Source organism: Oryctolagus cuniculus, chromosome 5 (genome assembly GCF_051225735.1).
Source record: "Oryctolagus cuniculus isolate XC-2025 breed Fujian yellow rabbit chromosome 5, ASM5122573v1, whole genome shotgun sequence".
Classification (NCBI taxonomy): Eukaryota; Metazoa; Chordata; class Mammalia; order Lagomorpha; family Leporidae; genus Oryctolagus; species Oryctolagus cuniculus.
Window position 1 is genome coordinate 153,415,046 of NC_142871.1, and position 6,000 is coordinate 153,421,045.

Sequence of the window (6,000 nt, forward strand, 5' to 3'; positions counted from 1 at the left end):
CCGTGCTATGGCCTGGGAAAGCAGAGGAAGGTAGTCGAAGTGCTTGGGTCCCTGCACCCACATGGAAGACCTGGAAGAAGCTCCTGGGCCCTGGCTTCATCCTGGTCCAGCACTGGCAGTTGCAGCCATTTGGGGAGTGAACCAGCAGATGGAAGCCCTAGCTCTCTCTGTCTCTCCCTCTCTCTCTCTGTAACTCTGATTTTCAAATAAATAAATAAATCTTTTTAAAAAATTGATCCTCCCCAAATTAATTACTGAATTCCGTGAAAATCCAATTGGAAGAAGGAAAGATGGAAGTTCAAATTTCGAGCAGCCTATATGTGTCACTGGAAGACTTAATGTATCATGATGCGTCCTTATCAAAGAAAAGGAATAAAGTGCATTTATACTGTTTGACTTGGATGCTTTTGTATAATGTAATATAATCTGGAATGAGTAAAGCAGACACAAACTACACAGAAAGCAACCCCATTTTTTATAAACAGTTACCCAAGAAAAGTCAATATATATCTCTTTGTTTATATAAGATTGTATGAGCCAGACCAGCAGTTAACTTGGGATATTTGGTCTGGGTAACCAAGGAAGTAGTAAAAAAAACCTATAACAGTAAACAAAAAGGTGATCACCAAAAGCAACATTTATACTATGAGGGTTAATTATGTGTGCCTGAACATATTTGTGTGTATGTGTGTGTGTGTGTGTGTGTGTGTGTATATATATATATATATAGAGAGAGAGAGAGAGAAGGAATAAACCCAAGGTAATTAACTCTGGGTACTGGGGTTTTAGAAGAATCTTTCTTCCTTTACTTTTTCTTCATTGTTTAAATTTAATACAAAAGAAATTTATTTATTACATAATTAGAAAAAGCAAAAACCTATCTTAATTTTAGAAAAACCCAAAACATCCAGACAAAAAAATTTCCAATTTAAGCAAAGGTGGGAAACCCAGGGAAAGAGTCAATAGGACCAAGTCCCAAGGGCTTTTTTTTTTAAAGATTTATTTTTATTTATTTGAAAGACAGAGGTACAGAGAGAGGTAGAGACAGAGAGGTCTTCCATTTGCTGGCTCACTCCCCAGATGGCCGCAACAGCCGGAGCTGTGCTGATCTGAAGCCAGGAACCAGGAGCCAGGAGCCAGGAGCCAGAAGCTTCTTCCGGATCTCCCACATGGGTGCAGAGGCCCAAGCACTTGGGCCATCTTCTACTGCTTTCCCAGGCCATAGCAGAGAGCTGGATCGGAAGAGGAGCAGCCAGATCTTGAATTGGCGCCCATATGGGTTGCTGGTGCTTCAGGCCAGGGCTTTAACCCACTGCGCCACAGCACTGCCCCCCCCCCCAAGGGCTTTTTATGTAACATTCAGAAGCATGAATTTCATCTTGTGACTCCTGCACATCCTCAGCACAAGTGTATGTGGACACACACACACACACACAGAAATGACCAGCAGTGTACTGAAGTCACAGACAAAAAGTTAGACATTTTTCTAAAGCTTTTCTATATATAAAATTTCTATTTAGAGAGAATTTTCTATATATAAAAATTTCACTCAGCAATTTGGGAAGCGTTTTAAAAATGCTTTTTTTTTAAATTTTTTTTTTATTTGACAGAGTCAGACAGTAAGAGTGAGAGACAGAGAGAAAGGTCTTCCTTCCGTTGGTTCAATCCCCCCTCCCCCCGCAATGGCCAATACAGCCGGAACTAAGCTGATCCGAAGCCAGGAGCCAGGTGCTTCCTCCTGGTCTCCCATGTGGGTGCAGGGGCCCAAGAACTTGGGCCATCCTCACTGCCCTTCCTGGCCACAGCAGAGAGCTGGACTTGAAGAGGAGCAACCGGGATTAGATCCCAGCGCCCATATGGGATCCCAGCAGCGCAGGCGGAGGATTAACCAAATAAGCCATGGCCTAGCCCTAAGATGTGTTTTAAACAAATTCACTCAAAAGCAAAATTCACATTCTTCAAAGGAAATGAATTTTAAAAGGAAAAATATAGAGACTTGAAAAAAAATCCCTGTACATGCTATTCATTCTCCTGTTGTACAACAGGGTCCATCCAATGGTTAAAAGATAAACCAGTAGAGAAAATTAAGAGAGACCGGTAATCATTAAAATGTTTTAAGCAGGAATAGGACATGATGCCACTTATATTGTTAGGCTATTCTGTGTAAATCTGTCTGAAAACTAGATGTAAGAAATCAAACATCGGCGGCTCAGAGGTCAACCAGATGTTTGTTCCCAAGTGAAAGGCACTACAGGTAAACAGGAATGAGGACAAGGCAGTGGCCAAATCAGACCCCTCCCTGCCGGAGTCATTCATCTGATGTCTCTAAGTGGACATCATGTAACTTATCTACTATCTGGCCACAAAATGCAACCGAGGTAGAAAGAAGTTGATAAGTCAAGAGTCCACATCCTGAAGAAATCACCAAAAGTTCCATGGGGTTCACAAACGAGTGATTGTGAGGGCACCCGTCAGGTAAGTTAGCACCGATCCTTCCTCCAAAGCTCAGGTCGTGGACCTGGCCTCACCTGCTCAGCATCGGAAAGGCTGTGAATTGCTTTTTCTCTAAAAAAGTTTTTTTCACGTTATTTCATATATTTTAAAGGCACAGTTCCAGAGAGAGAGGGAGAGACAGAGAGAGGTCTTCTATCTGCTGGTTCACTCCCACAGAAGGCTGCCAACAGGAGGCTGGAACTGCATCTGGGTCTCCCACATGCATTCAGGGGCACAAGCCCTTGGGCCGTCTTCTGCTATTTTCCCAGGCACATTACCAGCAAGCTGGATCCAAGGTAGAGAGCAATGGGGTCTCAAACAGGCGCTCATAGGAAATGCTGGCATCTAAGCCGTGGCTTTACCTGCTGCACCACAATACCTGCCCCCGACCTCTTGAATCTACTCCCCTGGCCTCCCATTCTGACCACAGCAAGGACGGACCAACCCAAGGTGAAATTCACCAAGAAAAGAGCAGCTGTTTGGCTTATATTTTAAGATACAGACATGCACTTCTAGGATGGTGAGATAACAAAACGAAGAAGTTATTATGACAAAAAAATGAGGAAAAAATGGGGGGGGCAGTATGTGGTGCAATGGCTGAAGCAGCCATTTGTGTTGCCAGCATCCCACTTTGGATGGTAGTTGGAACCATCTGGCTATTCTGCTTTTTTTTTTTTTTTTTTTTTTTAAGATTTTATTTCAGAGGTAGAGTGAGAGAGAGAGAGAGAGAGAGAGAGAGGTCCTCCATCCGCTGTTTCATTCCCCATAACTCCCCATAACGCAGGCGGCAGCTTTACCCGCTATGCCACAGTGCTGGCCCCTACTCTACTTCTTATCCAGCTTCCTGCTAATGTGCCTGGGAAGATGGTCCCCAAGTGCCTGGATCCCTGCCACCCATGTGGGAGACCCGGATGCAATTTCTGGCTCCAGGCTTCAGCTTGCTGCAGACCTAGCTGTTGTGACCACTCGGAGAGTGAACCACCAGATGAAAGATCTTGATACAAGGGGCACCTCTGCTTGGAGTTTAGCAGATGTTCCACTCTAAACATCTGACTGCAGTTTGATGGCTGGACATCATCCAGCAGCTGTAAGATCTTCACTGTGCTGTTGCTGAATAGCTTCTGACGCGGTCCAGCCCACTGCGGACCTGTTTGAGCACACCCCTAGATTCGCTATGTAATAAGAACAGATGGGGGCTGATGCTGTAACCTAGCAGGTAAAGCTGCCGCCTGCAGTGCAGGCATCCCATATGGACACCAGTTCGAGTCTCGGCTGCTCCACTTCCAATCCAGGTCTCTGCTAATGGCCTGGGAAAGCAGTGGAAGACGGCCCAAGTGCTTGGGTCCCTGCACCTGTGTGGGAGACCGGGAAGAAGCTCCTGGCTCTTGGCTTCGGATCAGTGCAGCTCTGGTTGTTCTGGCCATCTGAGGAGTGAACCAGTGGATGGAAGACCTCTCTCTCTCTGCCTCTGCCTCTTTGTAACTCTGCCTTTCAAATAAATAAATAAAATCTTTTTTTTTTTTAAAAGATGACTAATAGAAGTGACATATCTGTGGGAAGAGGTCAGTTTTATTTATTTATCTATTTATTTATTTTTAATAAACTAACTTGATACTACAGAAAGTTTCTGGCCTCAGTCCCTAAGTAACTTGCCCTTGGACACTTAGCTATTCATCTTTCCTTTGCACAGCTGTAAATTATAGGAAATTAATCCAGTTCAAAGATAATGGGAACTTGATGATTGGTTTGGTTTAAGGCCTGTTGAGTGCCAAATGCTCTGGGACCTACAGTGGAAGGCATTCAGCAGCAGAACACTGGAGATGAGTGAAAATTGGAGCAGAGGACTGTCCAGGAAATTGTTATGTCTGAGTCACTGATCAGAATAAACGGTGGTTGAAACCATCAAAGTCCAAGTTAAAAATACTGTAGGCTACAAGCAGGTGAGACTTCAGCTCCAAATGACATAAAAGGGTTAGTTATCATGTAACACAACAGGTAGGGCAGAGTGGAAAGAGGGGTAGAACTCTAGACCTCAATGATATCTTTGGGTTGCAGAACTTCCTGCAACTGCAAACCCCTCACTGGGCTGTTGCTGTTTGCTTCCTGCCTCCCACCAGGGCCGGCCCATCAGGCACACCCCTACCTACACGGTGTGAGATGAGCTCCATCTTACGCCCAATCACATTCAGGCTCTACTGACTCCCTGATTGGTTCATGTAGAATGCTTCTTTAGCATATGTCAATCAGGCAAGGTTCCTCCCTTAGAAACATATTTGTAAAAAAAAGGAAAAGACAAAGAAAAAAGAAACGTATGTGTAAGGCGCTTATTATATGTTTACAACCAAAGTGTATGGAAAATATGAGGACTAACTCAGTGTGACGCCCTGTGAGGAGCACACAGAGCTGCTCCACCAGATAAGTGTAGGCACCTCAGACACTGACCTGCTCTGGTAGATTAGACGAACCGCACCACCCAGGACGGCGCCGCCAGGAGCAAATAGAAGCTGCAAGCAAATCGGCCTCTGAGCGGACTCTCCCGAGAGCAGTAGAGCGAAAGCTCTTCCCCGGACCCCCGGGTTGACCAAGCCGCTGCTCAGGCCTTCTCGCCAGAGTCTCCCAGCCAGCCCTGCACCTGCCAACGCCGCGGCTCTGCCGGTCCTTCCAGACCTGCTGTTGGGCTCAGAGGCTGGAGCGGACGTCGCTTCATCCACCCTCTGCGGCCAAGAGGACACCGGAGGTACTCTGGGAACCTTGGGTGGTCGGTTTACCTCGTGTGTTGAGTGAAGTGAGATGTGTGGTTTCCCCCTGCATTAATAAAACCCTCGATGGAATCAACACCACCTCGGTGCCGTTACCACGCTCGCGACGATATCAGAAATCCTGAGCAAGGCAGCCACATCTAACAGACGTGACACAGACCCAGGTGACGGGAGCCATAGACTCCTCCTTCCACCACACCTGCCACGCAAGACCAGAACTCCTGCAACAATCTCTCTCCCTCTCTCGCCCTCTCTCCCTTCCCTCCCCCTCTCTGTCACTCTGCCTTTCAAATAAACAGGGAAATCTTAACAAAAAAAAAAAAAAAAAAAAATAGAGGGACTATGGAGCAACATCTCAACAACAAGGTGAAATACAGTAGATGGAGCCCAGACTTCCTCTTTGTCCTGCTCAGGACTTGCAGTGTAGTAGTAACTTAAGGAAGTAATATCTTTGATTGCACAGAATCCTCAACTGTTATCTAAGTATTCTACTGTGTTCTTCTCGATTGACCCATTAGAGAACAGAGCTCTGTCCACTGCCTCCTTGCTACATTTGCTCATGTGTGTTTTTCTTTCTCTCTGTTCTGCATTCTGAATAAATTGCTCTAAATTCTCTTCCACTGCCCTAAAACAGCATTTCTTAAATTTCATGTGTATAGGATCACCTGAAGGGGCTGCTTCATTCTTCTCTCTGCCTTAACACTTGTTTTCTTACCTTGGTATAGCACTTAAAGTGTGATGTTTTGGT